Below are 16,389 nucleotides of genomic sequence, written 5' to 3'. Positions count from 1 at the left end.
AATTTCCTTGTAACTGACTAGACAGAATTGACAGGTTTTCTTAAACAAAGCAGGGAGTCACTCTACGATGGAACTGGTTCATCATCACCTGTGTGACAGTGACATAATTAAGATCTTTCCTTTGTCTATAAATCTCATTATGTTCAACATGATATGTTGTCATACAGATTTCTTAGGGTTTTGTCCCACTGGTGGTTTCCTTGGTATGCTTACATAATTTTTGCCAGATCCAATCAGTTTTGCCATGCACTCTCAGCTCCACGTCATTGTGTTCCCCTTATGTTCCAGTCCAGGCATTTTAGACCTCTTGTAACTGTTGTAAGAGTATCTCATGTTCCACCTAAATGATTTAGGGTTTTATTTAGGCTGGGTTTTATCTTCCATCACAGAGTTCATTGACTTTCCTTGGGCGTAATTCCTGGGACACTGAGCCTAACTCCTGGGGGATTCCTCCAGTTATTTCTCCTTGCTGAGACTGTTTACACTCTCACTATTACTGTGAGAGTGTTCCTAGAGCAAATACTCTTCTCAAGATGAGAAGAAACTTCAATATTACAATCCATTTGTTATTGTGATTTAAATACACACACAAACACACACAAGTTAATGCACATACAATGATGATATCTCAATTTATGGGGCCATTCTGGGGATGTCAAGATCGATATCTCTCGAGTGGTTCTCAGAAGGCCATAGGGTGACCCTCTCTAGGTACTTAAGCAGGGAGGAGATGTTGACCGCACTGTGACATGTCCCTAGGAACTATGTGTGCCTTGTCCCATAGTCAGACTGATGACTGACTATCTTGAAAACCACCATGGAACTTTTGTTTGGCAAATGATGTAGATCAAGTCAGGGTCAAAATCAGAAAACTAGATGGAGCTTCCAAGCTCCAGTGGAAGAGCAGATGGATTGAGAAAAAGAGCAAGTATGTCAGGAATATAAGGGCTTGGTCCACACTATGAGACACTGTGCCTGAACTAAGGGGATTTCAACTAATCCAGTGACCTGGGAATGAAAGAACATGGGATCAAACTGGAAGCTCTGAATGTGGCTGACAATTGGGGCAGACGGAGAAGCCAAAGATAATGGCACTTGCAATTGTCTGCATATCATACACTGGCTTTTTGTGATCATATTGTTTGTGGATGCATACCTTGCTAAATCTGGATGGATGAAGGGTGGGCTTGGACTTCCCACAGCTCAAAGTACCCTGCCCTCTATTTGGACTGGTGTTTGAGTGGAGAGGTTTATTTGCGGAGCAAGAAGAATGTGGGAGGAGGAAGAGAAGTGGAAAGTTTGATAATTATTATTATGAAGTAATGGAAAAATCAATAGAAAATAACCAATGAGGACATTGGAGCTAGGAAAAAAAAACATTCATGTGAGTTGGTGACTCAGACCAAAAATTATTTTACGGAAAAAAAAACACATAAAGGGGTTGAGTTACTTGGAAAATTTGACTCAAGTAATTGGGAAGAAGATTGGGGTGTTTATTTTGGGTCTTCATGGGGCTGTATGAGCAGCATTTTAGGACCTGTATGCTGGATATTTCTGGGGGTTAGTAGGGAAGAAACCTGGCTAGGAGGAGTTTTATGACATAAGTAGAGCCTTGATGATGTCACAAAGCTTTGGTTGGGGGTGGCAACTCTGTTCCACATGAAGCACTAGTCTTCTGTGAAGGTGGGCTTACTATGTTCACGGTGGCTGAGGAGGTCAGTTCAGCTCTTGGGCTCCACAACTGTTCAACCGAATTTCCAGAAGTTGGAATCTAGAGAGCCAAGATATTTTCTTTTGGTAAATATGTTTAGGAAGCAACTAGGACCTCTGTAGTCAAAGAAAGGTTTCTTTCAAATCTGCTCTGGGTCCAAAATTTATGTCGTTAACAGCTCCTATATTTGATAGCTGGGGGACGGTTAATGTCAGGTATTCTCCCCACTCTATCTTTGCTAAAAATGTCCAATTCCTCAGTCCACTTAAATGGCAAAGATCCTCTTTGTCCATATGTGTTTTAAAAGATAATTATTTCTAATATGTACTGATGCACAGATTAATGTTTCTTTCTTTTGGCTGTTTGACTCACAGTTCTCACTTCTCTAATGAAGATACAGAATATCTTTATGTAATCAACCTGGATCTGGATCAGGAGACACAATAGAGAGAGCCAGTGGACTGGAGTGCCATGACCTTGGGCAGGTGGTTATAGATCAGCCAACTAACCAGTAGCTTGAGTGGTAAGGAGAGGAGTGGCTGTTCTTTGAATTCTTTGCCATCTGTTCAGATATTTCTTTCTCACTTTAGGTATAGGCATAGCTTCCTCTCTCATTGATATAGTAAGTCAGGAAGTAGGTTTCTCAGTAGAGGTCAATTGCATTTTGCAGCAGGAATATGTCTCTGATACACATATACTGAGCTGTAGACAAGAGTTTGATAATTTTCCTATTAATTTCTTAAGAACATATTCCATTTAGGTATCCAAATCTATTCAGCCCTGCCTTTTTCACCTGCTCCAAAGTTATTCCTAAAAAGAGCCTTGACCTCACATCCTCACCTTCTTATCCTTGCAGGCACTTATGGTGGAGGAAACCACTTTGTGTCTGATTTAAACTGAAGAGTTCTTCCTATGCAGAGATTGGCAGCTATGAAGCCCAAGCACAGAAACAGAGCCAAGAGACAGTGGAACAGGAGTGCTGTGGCCTATCTCAGAAAGTCTCCCACCATGATGAAGATGCCTCTTAGTATGAGTTGCATGCCACATCTCCAGAAGAAGAATGGGCCATCGCTCCAGAAGCAAAAACTTAGTAAGCCTTTTGAGGCCCTGGAGAATATTGTTGGCCGCAGAATTTCTCATGGCTGGAAGGAAGCCAATGAACCAGTCACCCATTGGAAAGCCATCATTCTAGATCAACTGCCAACATATCCCTCTCTCTATTGGTTGAAATATGATGGGATTGATTGTGTCTATGGCTTGGAGCTTCATAGTGATGAAAGAATTTTAAACCTGAAGATCCTGCCTAATAATGTGCCATTTCCTCAGGTGACAGACACTCATCTCTCAAACACCATAGTTGGCAGAGCAGTGAAACATACATTCATGGGCACAAATGGCTCTAAGAATGACTGGAACGGGATGGTCCTAGAAGAGGTGCCAATCATGAAGACCTGGTTTTATATTACCGACAAGAAAGATCCGGTCTTGTACATTTACCACCTCCTGGATGACTACCTGGAAGGCAACCTCCACATCATGCCAGGCTCTAAGGAAGAGTGGACTGGCGTGGTCCCAGATGAGGTGCAGACCATAACGACCTGTTTCTACATTGTCAACGAGAATGATCCGGTCCTGTACCTTTACCACCATCATGATGATTCCATTGAAGGCAACCTCCACATCACGCCTGAATGTCCTCCAGTAGAGGTGACTTTGGAATTAGGCAGGGATTCCTTGGAGGGCAAAAGAGTGCAGTACAACAAAAAAGATGGAACCCAAGGGATAGGTAAAATTATTTGCCAAGTTCCCAACAAACCTTCTGTGTATTTCATCAAGTTTGATAATGACTTCCATATCTATGTCTATGATTTGGTGAAGATCTGTTAAAGTGAAATTCTCAAATTTTGAGGGGCAGACTTAATTCTCTCTTTGGGAATGTGTTTTTTCAGAGATACCTCAGGTCTTCTATGAATCCTGGTATCTTTTCCAATGGATTATTATTTCTCAAAGAATAAAAATTTGTTAACATGTTGTGTTATTTGGTCAATGATGGATTGTGTTTGGTGGATGGGGCATCACAGAAATACATGCCTCCAAACAAAGCAGGATTTATGGTCTTTTCCCCTTGGAGAGTACAGGACTGGGGATGCGTGGTGTGGTAAAGGACAAGATGGCTGTCAAGGAAGCAGTGGAGAGGGGACAAAAAGTTGTATGATCTCGGGGCGGTAAGAAGCTTGAGGGAAAACCATGTCAAATGGAAAGATGTGACCGATATCAGCGTGAGGTATTGGGACTTAAGAGGATAAAGAGTAGATTAATCAGGAAGGGACACAAATGTATACTCAAAATCAGAGAAAATTAGGTTTCATTTGATGAGTGGTTTAATTCGTACTGGCTGTAAGTCAAAGGATGTTTGATCTCCACTAGAGCATGTTGCTTAGTGAAAAGTGTCTCCGCTCAGTTGCTCTTCTCCAGTAAGTTGGACATCAAGCTACCTACTTAGTTTTGCCAGAATTCTGTCTGCCACCTACTTTGTCATGCCTGGATTCGGTATGCCTTGAAATCTCATAGGTCTTATCCATGCCATCCAACCCTTGTCAGTTCATTTAAATAATTGCCCTGCCATATCTGGAAAACAGTGTTCCCTTTCATTGATCATGTTCTGTAGTACTTGGGCTATAAAACTCATGAACACACTCACCCACACACAGGATAAACATGTACATATGATGCCCACTAGTGTGTGACATGCACACATATGATGAATGCACCGAACTCCATAATATCAGTAAAGTAGGGAATCCATGATGCTAGGTGGAGTCTGGCAAAGACCCCACACACCCATCAAACCGCCAAATACCAGTATGGTACTGATGTCTGACTCCCATCCTGTAAGGAACCTGCCATCCTGTAACTGGGATATTTTTGGTTCCTTCATCTTCACAAACTTGGTTAAAATGTTAGAGTGGTCAAACTGGGAGGTAGGGTCCAGCATGGAGATCAGCTGTCCCAGGTCAGGTGATTTGGCTACAATTTGGGTGAGAAGTTGTACCAGGGAATTCTGGTACACCATCTCCTCTTCTTCTTCCTGTCCTCATCATCACTCTTGTGGGTGGGCCTGGAGCACAAAGAAGGTAAAATGGAATAAGCCTCCTCCTTAGTGGAAAACCTTGTCAATCCTTAATTTGACCTGACTCTCTGAGGGAAGGCAGCACATTTTTTCCTACTAGGTCTCCTCATTCATTGGTTCACTCATTTTTCCAGTGAATGATTGAATTCATCCATTCTTCCTTGTCTCTCTCTCTTCTTTCTTCCCTTGTTCCATGTCCCCCTTGATTGTAGAAATTTGAGCAGCAGGGCTGCATCCACATGGGGCCGCCTTGTAAGGTTATGCTCCGAAATAATAACACAAAACTATTCATTTCAACACTGCCTGCCCCAATCTTTGCAGCCTCTTAACCCATGTCTAATAATGTATGTTGCAGCACGAGGTGCGCTTAGAAGGAAAGATTTAGCATGTCTGACCTGGTGGCTGGCTGTATCGCCATCTGCCTCAGAGTGCAGAGCTACCATTTCTGCCCATGGGAGAGGTGCATGGCATCTCTAAGCTCAATTCCTATTCCTCCCAGCATTCTCTTATGTTTATTCCACCCACCTATGTTCTAACCTTTCAGGCCAAACAGTTTCTTTATTTAATTAACCAATGACCTATACTCCATCATTACTCCTATTTCTGTTTAAACAAGAACGGAATCTTTAACTTTAACATAGCAAAATTACATATAACAAAACAGTTATCAAGCAAGAATTACAGTTACAATATTTATATCTATTTTATCTTTTATCATAACAATGGAAAACTATAACTATCTATTCTTCAACTCCATCAGAGACTCCAGAATAATACAGTATTACCTAAGCAAACAAAAAGTAAGCCATTTTCAAACTCTAGAAATGACAGAGACATCTCGCTGCCTGGACAGTCACCCAAAGTTCCTCTGTACCGTTGGTGTTTCCATCCTCAGCCTACAGGCCCATAGTTTCCAGCAGACATTTCCATGAAGCAGGAATTTTCAAAGGCAGTCACTATCTGCTTGTCTTGAAGAATGTTTTGCTGACCCTTTCCTGAATCAGGAACACGAAAAGATCATCTCACCTTTAGGCAAGTTCAGTAGTCCTCTCTCTGAGTTTTTTCTGTGTACAGTTTATGCAACAATCCAGGCAAGAGCAGTTTCTTCCCCAAATGGCTATCAAACTCCATAAGGATCCTCTGTGATGCCCATCTTCTTCCTGAAGTAGATATGTGCTGCCAAGAGTAGAGTGTCTCACTGTCATGAAAAACCCTAAGGTACTAAAACATTAAATAGCCTATTTTGTAGACTAGAGAGATATGAAGAATGCCTATCTAACTGAAATATATATATCTATGTAGCTAGAAAATCTAACTAACATGACTACAAACTTGACTATTATTAATGATTATCCATTAATAACCTATATACCTTATATTTTTAAATGAACTACACAATCACAATACCTTAATTAAGATCAAAAATGCATATACATATAACAAAATTGACCTAAAATCTCTATCAGTAAAGCAAAATCTATACTAATGCAAATATTCATATCTATATCACATCCTACTTTAAATGGAAAAGAACGATTATAAGCCATATTTGGGAACGTGGGTGCAGTTTCTTCTCTCCAAAATGCTTCCTGCTGAATGGTGGCATCATTATTGATTTATCTCAGTTGGCTGTTGAGCGAAGCAATTTTTTAAAGGTGTTCACAGCAACCTTTAAGTAGGGCGTGGTCCATCCTACCATATTAGGATAGAGGCATCCACAGACTATCACCCTCTGTGAAAACAAAATAGAAAATCCTTTCCAAAGCATCATGTCCTTAGATCCAAATTTCAAAGTCAAGGCATTTTCAAAATATCTATGTTGGATTATTTCAGCAGCTTTTATAAAGAAACATCTTTTAGCAGCTATTGCTACTGCCTCAAAATTCAAATGATTCAAAAAGAGCATAATAGCATACAATATCAAAATTCGCTGTGAATTTTCCATCTTTGTGCGCTTCAATTTAACCTCTATTTTGTTTACTTTTCCTTTTTATTTTTTGCCTTTTGAGACAGGTTCTCTGTATCTTTGACCTGGAATAACTAACTCTGTATACCTGTCTGTCCTTGAAGTCTCAGAGATCTGCCTCTCTCTGCCTTTCAGGAACTGGGATTAAAGGTGTATGCTACTACACATTGAACTCACAAAGATCTGTTTGTCTCTGCCTTCAAGGCACTGGGATTAAAGGCGTGTGCTACCTCACCTTGAAGGTACAGAGGTCAATCTCCCTCTGCCTCCCATGTGTTGGGTTTACAGGTGTGTACTACCACACCCAACAACTCTCTTCTTTTTTTTAACTTTAAGAACTTCAAATTTTAGCCTGCACATATTTTTAACACACTGTAAATCATTTCAAATTTTTCTTTGTTTTGAATCTCTCTTTACTCTATTTCTCTCTCTGATATTCTGACCACATGAGACTTTCATTTACCAAGCAATCTCAGTAGGACTAAGGCCGTGGCTTTGCTGGCCAGATGTAGCCCATTCCTTAGCTTTCTGCCATTCCAACCTTGTGGCTGAGGTACCGAACAGAGCCGCATTCAGTGCCACAAGTCTACAGTGTTTCAAGGTCCTTGCCATCAAAGAGGCTGCAACAGACAACACTCAAGCCCTCTTTCTGTAGCTGGCCCTCCTTCCTCAAACAGTCAGAGTTTGCCCAGGCAGGATGGCCCAGAAAGCCGGCATTTTAAAACAACACAGTTTCTTTTTCCTGCTACTGCTGAAAACATACAAGCATTCAGTTGGCTTTTTTTTTCAATAAAAATAAGTTTTTTATTGAGCACAGAAACATGAAGCAATTTTATTTATTTTTTTATCAGGCTCTGGGTTGGTTTTAATTTCTGGCCCGTGTCCTTGGACATTCCTTCCACATTTTCTTTTTTTTTTTTTTTAATTTATTTATTTATTTAAGATTTCTGTCTCTTCCCTGCCACCGCCTCCAATTTCCCTCCCCCTCCCCCAATTAAGTCTCCCCCCCAGCCCGAAAAGCAATCAGGGTTCCCTGTCCTGTGGGAAGTCCAAGGAACCACCACCTCCATCCAGGTCTACTAAGTTGAGCATCCAAACTGCCTAGGCTCCCACAAAGCCAGTGGCTTTTATCAACACCATTTAAATGTTTTGTGGCAGGACCTCTTAAGGGCTGCAGGGTTTTGCAGCTGAAGCTGAGTCAGCAAGCCTCTTTTAGATGAGAGCCCTTGCTTTCTTCTAGCAAGCAGAGCAGACCGAGAAATCGCTGCTACCAAGAGAACATGCTTTACTCTTTCCCAAGCTTTCTCAGGCTTTCAGTGGATTCAGTTGTCCACAAGGCTGCAAGCCATTCTGTAGTTATTTGAGCAGCGAGGCTGTGTCCCCAGCACCACGGCCACATGAAGGTTATGCCTGAAATAAATACACAAATCTGTATTCTTTTAAACAATGCTGGCCCATTAGATTCAGCATTTTAACCCATTTCTAATAATCAGTGTAGTATAACGAGGTGCACTTACCAGGAAAAATTCAGCATGTCTGACATGGTGGCTGGCTGCATCGACATCTGCCTCAGAGAGCAGAGCTATGGCATCTGCAGGGGAGAGGGGAGCATGGCTTCTCTGAGCTCACTACCTCTTCCTCCCGGCATTCTATTTTGTTTACTCCACCTACCTATGTTCTAACCTATCAGCTGAAGTGGATTCTTTGTTTAATTAATCAATAAACTTCTTCTGTCACTTTATCCTTTCAACAGCTTGCCCATATAAATCTCCCATGTGTCTTCTGTTGTATAATCTTTCATTTGTAAAGAACTGGCACACTCAGGGGAGGATTTTTCTGGCATCTCTGTGGATGGAGATCATATGAGGAAGATCAGATGAGCAACCATGACAACTCTAATGCTGTAGAGTTAGGTGGACCAGAGATTGATGGCTGACAATCCTGTGCTATGCATCAGATGCCCCTGAACTCTGGCACTGTAGACAGACAGGCAGACATCAAGTTGGTCACACATACTTAACTCATTCAGGTTCTCAGATACTGTAAATGGAGTTTTAATTCTTCTCCTAAACTAATAAAAAAACCAAGATTAGGAGAAGAGAAGAGCCAGAAGTAAGGCCTCAAAATGGGTCATTTTGCAAAGGAAAGGTTACCTGCCTCCATGTATGCTGTCTCCCTTTCTTAGTCAAATCCATCCTTCCAGTGTCTAGCTAAAAGCTAACCATAGGATTGAACCCAACTGCCTTTGATTTCTGAAATAAGTGCTGTCCCCTTAAGGTCTCATAACAGCACAGGAAGGTTTGTAAGACTGTCCCAGCAACAATTTAAAGCAATTCTAGGACACCAAAGATGCAGCAAATTTGGTTAATTGGTAATATAGATCGTTCTGATGGGACAAAATAATTTAGAATTAAAAAAAAAAAGATTGGTGTACTCACGATGAATTTACGTGATATGGCACACACAGGCTTCTGGTTTGAATACTTCATGCTCGGTGGGTTTTGGAGACTGTCGTGACCCTGAACCTAGCTGGAGGCTTTGGGGCCTTGAAAGGACAAGACTTAATATTTCAGGACATCCTTGTACTTGGGGCCCACTGTTTACTGATTTCCTTACAGAGAATGAGCAGCCATCTACTCCTGCTGCCATGCCTTCCCCACATGAACAGAGAGAAGACCCTATACACACAGGTCGCTTGTATCACATGTGAAGGCATAAGTCACAAACAAACTCCCACAGCAGTTTAGAATTGTGATTAATAGAATGATTAGTTCTTGAAAGGGGAAAAACTTAGAGATCACAATCCCTGACAAAAGCCCTCTGCAGGATCAGAAAAGGAGCCTAGTAGCCGGAAGGGAAGCTCAAGCAAGAGATCAAGCTGAAGGTAGAAGTTGCTTTTTAAAAGAGAGAGAGACCACAACTCAATGGGCTGGTATCTCATTGGCTATTCAGGAAACATCACAGAGAAAGGATCTGCTTCATGCGTGAGAGTCACCGATGATTTCCCTTTAAGAAAAAAACCCATCAAACTCCCAATAACATCATCAGAATTCAACAACATGTCTATGATTTCTTTGCCTTGCCTTTGATTGTGCAGTAAATGATGCTGATAGTTAATCTGTGCAATTAATGCAAATTTCCTTGTAACTGACTAGACAGAATTGACAGGTTTTCTTAAACAAAGCAGGGAGTCACTCTACGATGGAACTGGTTCATCATCACCTGTGTGACAGTGACATAATTGAAACCTTTCCTTTGTCTATAAATCTCATTATGTTCAACATGATATGTTGTCATACAGATTTCTTAGGGTTTTGTCCCACTGGTGGTTTCCTTGGTATGCTTACATAATTTTTGCCAGATCCAATCAGTTTTCCCGTGCACTCTCAGCTCCACGTCCTTGTGTTCCCCTTATGTTCCAGTCCAGGCATTTTAGACCTCTTGTAACTGTTGTAAGAGTATCTCATGTTCCACCTAAATGATTTAGGGTTTTATTTAGGCTGGGTTTTATCTTCCATCACTGAGTTCATTGACTTTCCTTGGGCGTAATTCCTGGGACACTGAGCCTAACTCCTGGGGGATTCCTCCAGTTATTTCTCCTTTCGTAGATAGTTTACACTCTCACTATTACTGTGAGAGTGTTTCTGTAGCAAATATTCTTCTCAAGATGAGAAGAAACTTCAATATTACAATCCTTTTGTTATTGTGATTTAAATACACACACACAAACACACACAAGTTAATGCACATACACTGATGATATCTCAATTTATGGGGCCATTCTGGGGATGTCAAGATCGATATCTCTCGAGTGGTTCTCAGAAGGCCATAGGGTGACCCTCTCTAGGTACTTAAGCAGGGAGGAGAAGTTGACCGCACTGTGACATGTCCCTAGGAACTATGTGTGCCTTGTCCCATAGTCAGACTGATGACTGACTATCTTGAAAACCACCATGGAACTTTTGTTTGGCAAATGATGGAGATCAAGTCAGGGTCAAAATCAGAAAACTAGATGGAGCTTCCAAGCTCCAGTGGAAGAGCAGATGGATGGAGAAAAAGAGCAAGGATGTCAGGAATATAAGGGCTTGGTCCACACTATGAGACACTGTGCCTGAACTAAGGGGATTTCAACTAACCAAGTGACCTGGGAATGAAAGAACATGGGATCAAACTGGAAGCTCTGAATGTGGCTGACAATTGGGGCAGACGGAGAAGCCAAAGATAATGCCACTTGCAATTGTCTGCATATCATACACTGGCTTTTTGTGATCATATTTTTTGTGGATGCATACCTTGCTAAATCTGGATGGATGAAGGGTGGGCTTGGACTTCCCACAGCTCAAAGTACCCTGCCCTCTATTTGGACTGGTGTTTGAGTGGAGAGGTTTATTTGCGGAGAAAGAAGAATGTGGGAGGAGGAAAGGAAGTGGAAAGTTTGATAATTATTATTATGAAGTAATGGAAAATCAATAGAAAATAACCAATGAGGACATTGGAGCTAGGGAAAAAAAAACATTCATGTGAGTTTTTGACTCAGACAAAAAATTATTTTACAGAAAAAAAAACACATAAAGGTGTTGAGTTACTTGGAAAATATGACTCAAGTAATGGGGAAGAAGATTGGGGTTTTTATTTTGGGTCTTCATGGGGCTGTATGAGCAGCATTTTAGGACCTGTATGCTGGATATTTCTGGAGGATAGTAGGGAAGAAACCTGGCTAGGAGGAGTTTTATGACATAAGTAGAGCCTTGATGATGTCACAAAGCTTTGGTTGGGGGTGGCAACTCTGTTCCACATGAAGCACTAGTCTTCTGTGAAGGTGGGCTTACTATCTTCACGGTGGCTGAGGAGGTCAGTTCAGCTCTTGGGCTCCACAACTGTTCAACCGAATTTCCAGAAGTTGGAATCTAGAGAGCCAAGATATTTTCTTTTGGTAAATATGTTTAGGAAGCAACTAGGAACTCTGTAGTCAAAGAAAGGTTTCTTTCAAATCTGCTCTGGGTCCAAAATTTATGTCGTTAACAGCTCCTATATTTGATAGCTGGGGGACGGTTAATTTCAGGTATTCTCCCCACTCTATCTTTGCTAAAAAGGTCCAATTCCTCAGTCCACTTAAATGGCAAAGATCCTCTTTGTCCATATGTGTTTTTAAGGATAATTATTTCTAATAGGTGCTGTTGCACAGATTAATGTTTCTTTCTTTTGGCAGTTTGACTCACAGTACTCACTTCTCTAATGAAGATACAGAATATCTTTATGTAATCAACCTGGATCTGGATCAGGAGACACAATAGAGAGAGCCAGTGGACTGGAGTGCCATGACCTTGGGCAGGTGGTTATAGATCAGCCAACTAACCAGTAGCTTGAGTGGTAAGGAGAGAAGTGGCTGTTCTTTGAATTCTTTGCCATCTGTTCAGATATTTCTTTCTCACTTTAGGTATAGGCATAGCTTCCTCTCTCATTGATATAGTAAGTCAGGAAGTAGGTTTCTCAGTAGAGGTCAATTGCATTTTGCAGCAGGAATATGTCTCTGATACACATATACTGAGCTGTAGACAAGAGTTTGATAATTTTCCTATTAATTTCTTAAGAACATATTCCTTTTAGGTATCCAAATCTATTCAGCCCTGCCTTTTTCACCTGCTCCAAAGTTATTCCTAAAAAGAGCCTTGACCTCACATGCTCACCTTCTTATCCTTGCAGGCACTTATGGTGGAGGAAACCACTTTGTGTCTGATTTAAACTGAAGAGTTCTTCCTATGCAGAGATTGGCAGCTATGAAGCCCAAGCACAGAAACAGAGCCAAGAGACAGTGGAACAGGAGTGCTGTGGCCTATCTCAGAAAGTCTCCTGCCATGATGAAGATGCCTCTCAGTATGAGTGGCATGCCACCTCTCCAGAAGAAGAATGGGCCATCGCTCCAGAAGCAAAAACTTAGTAAGCCTTTTGAGGCCCTGGAGAATATTGTTGGCCGCAGAATTTCTCATGGCTGGAAGGAAGCCAATGAACCAGTCACCCATTGGAAAGCCATCATTCTAGATCAACTGCCAACATATCCCTCTCTCTATTTGTTGAAATATGATGGGATTGATTGTGTCTATGGCTTGGAGCTTCATAGTGATGAAAGGATTTTAAACCTGAAGATCCTGCCTAACAATGTGCCATTTCCTCAGGTGACAGACACTCATCTCTCAAACACCATAGTTGGCAGAGCAGTGAAACATACATTCATGGGCACAAATGGCTCTAAGAATGACTGGAACGGGATGGTCCTAGAAGAGGTGCCAATCATGAAGACCTGGTTTTATATTACCTACAAGAAAGATCCGGTCTTGTACATTTACCACCTCCTGGATGACTACCTGGAAGGCAACCTCCACATCATGCCAGGCTCTAAGGAAGAGTGGAGTGGCGTGGTCCCAGATGAGGTGCAGACCATAACGACCTGTTTCTACATTGTCAACGAGAATGATCCGGTCCTGTACCTTTACCACCATCATGATATTTCCATTGAAGGCAACCTCCACATCACGCCTGAATGTCCTCCAGTAGAGGTGACTTTGGAATTAGGCAGGGATTCCTTGGAGGGCAAAAGAGTGCAGTACAACAAAAAAGATGGAACCCAAGATATAGGTAAAATTATTTGCCAAGTTCCCAACAAACTTTCTGTGTATTTCATCAAGTTTGATAATGACTTCCATATCTATGTCTATGATTTGGTGAAGATCTGTTAAAGTGAAATTCTCAAATTTTGAGGGGCAGACTTAATGCTCTCTGTGGGAATGTGTTTTTTCAGAGATACCCTAGGTCTTCTATGAATCCTGGTATCTTTTCCAATGGATTATTCTTTCTCAAAGAATAAAAATTTGTTAACATGTTGTGTTATTTGGTCAATGATGGATTGTGTTTGGTGGATGGGGCATCACAGAAATACATGCCTCAAAACAAAGCAGGATTTATGGTCTTTTCCCCTTGGAGAGTAAAGGACTGGGGATGCGTGGTGTGGTAAAGGACAAGATGGCTGTCAAGGAAGCAGTGGAGAGGGGACAAAAAGTTGTATGATCTCGGGGCGGTATGAAGCTTGAGGGAAAACCATGTCAAATGGAAAGATGTGACCGATATCAGCGTGAGGTATTGGGACTTAAGAGGATAAAGAGTAGATTAATCAGGAAGGGACACAAATGTATACTCAAAATCAGAGAAAATTAGGTTTCATTTGATGAAAGGGTTAATTCGTACTGGCTGTAAGTCAAAGGATGTTTGATCTCCACTAGAGCATGTTGCTTAGTGAAAAGTGTCTCCACTCAGTTGCTCTTCTCCAGTAAGTTGGACATCAAGCTACCTACTTAGTTTTGCCAGAAACTAAGTAGTCTGCCACCAACTTTGTCATGCCTGGATTCGGTATGCCTTGAACTCTCATAGGTCTTATCCATGCCATCCAACCCTTGTCAGTTCATTTAAATAATTGCCCTGCCATATCTGGAAAACAGTGTTCCCTTTCATTGATCATGTTCTGTAGTACTTGGGCTATAAAACTCATGAACACACTCACCCACACACAGGATAAACATGTACATATGATGCCCACTAGTGTGTGACATGCACACATATGATGAATGCACCGAACTCAATAATATCAGTAAAGTAGGGAATCCATGATGCTAGGTGGAGTCTGGCAAAGACCCTACACACCCATCAAAACGCCAAATACCAGTATGGTACTGATGTCTGACTCCCATCCTGTAAGGAACCGGCTTTGCCCTATGTACATAACACACATCCGATCCCTTACGGGTCTGCCAGGTCCTCTAGCACAAGGTAATGCAGAAATTGATCAATTATTGATTGGTAGTGTGCTTCAAGCCTCTGAATTTCATAAAAAACATCATGTTAATAGCAAAGTTTTGAAGAAAGAGTTTTCTATTACATGGCAACAAGCTAAGGAGATTGTGAAGAAATGCCCTACCTGCTCTTTCTATAACCAAACGCCACTGCCAGCAGGAGTTAATCCAAAGGGCACTCATAGAAATGAAATCTGGCAGATGGATGTGTTCCACTTTGCAGAATTTGGCAAATTGAAGTATGTTCATCACACCATCGACACTTATTCAGGCTTTCAGTGGGCAACTGCTTTAAGTTCAGAAAAAGCTGATTCAGTAATCACTCATTTATTAGAAGTCATGGCTATCATGGGTATACCTACACAAATAAAGACAGATAATGGTCCTGCTCATGTCTCTAGGAAGATGAAACGGTTTTTTGATCATTACAATATCAAGCATGTTACAGGTATACCATACAATCCTACAGGTCAAGCAGTCATAGAAAGATCAAATCGAACTATAAAGGATATGTTCAACAAACAGAAAGGAGTGGAAAGCACCCCTAGAAATAGGTTACATAATGCTTTGTTAACCTTGAATTTTCTCAATGCTAACGAGAAGGGAACGACGGCTGCAGAAAGACATTGGATAATGGAAAAGTCTGCTGAACTAAATCAACCAGTTTATTTCAAGGATGTACTGACCTCACAATGGAAGCCAGGAGATGTGCTGCGTTGGGGAAGGGGTTTTGCTCTTATCTCCACAGGTGAGGAAAAATTATGGATACCGTCAAAATTAATAAAGGTTTGGTTTGAGGAAGGGAAGTCACTTGGAAAAGATAAATAACAATTCATTCACAAGGATGACCGACGTACAGATGGTAAGGATTACTAATAGGATGGGGGCAGGGTTCTTTTCTTATCTCCACAGGAAAATATTCATCTCCAAAAAATTTGAGGGACCCTGAATATTTAATTACTGATGGATGGAAAATAGTTACGACCCATTAAACATCAACAATAAAATTCTATACATAGCGTAAGTATTGATTTCATATATATATATATATATATATATATATATATATATATATATATATGTTTTATTGAACACTTCTTTATAAATGTGTAGAGCTGGTTTTGGAGTTGGACTATGGCTCAGTCCTTCTTCAATTCCAAGCCTGTTGATAAGAGGTATTTCAAAGTTTCTGTCTCAGGTCAGGAGCCAGAAATGGGACAGAATAAGAATAATTTTATACTTGATAAACTTTCTTTGCCTTCCCTCACATCTGTGTCTTTCTTTATATGTCAGTATAAGTCCTTGTTGTTAATGTTTAAATTTCCTATAACAAGCAACATATTTTCCTGCAGTAATTTTTGAAGTTTCCAGGATGAAGATGGGGCCCCACAACATCAACTCAATCTGGTTTTTATGACGTCATGAATTTTTTTTTTTAAGCACTAATTTTAGACCTGTTTTTTGGTACCAACTGCAAGAGACAATTTCATATGATGCACATTTTTGAAAACGCTCTGGCCGGACCTTCTCGAAACACACAGAGACTAGTTATAATTTTCTTAAGTCAAAGGTTAATTTGGGAATTTTACCATCGTTTGCTTTCACAGGGGCCCCTAAGAAGAACGTCGCCCCCATGTCAGCTAGAAGCAATCTAAGAGGACGACGTCCCCTCTCCCAACAGAGTTTGCCCAGAGGGTTAGGGACATCTTTTAGTGGTTGGTTTAGGAGTGAGGGGATGGGG

This window comes from Microtus pennsylvanicus, chromosome Y (assembly GCF_037038515.1).
Source record: "Microtus pennsylvanicus isolate mMicPen1 chromosome Y, mMicPen1.hap1, whole genome shotgun sequence".
Lineage (NCBI taxonomy): Eukaryota > Metazoa > Chordata > Mammalia > Rodentia > Cricetidae > Microtus > Microtus pennsylvanicus.
Note: the sequence above shows the minus strand (reverse complement) of the source record.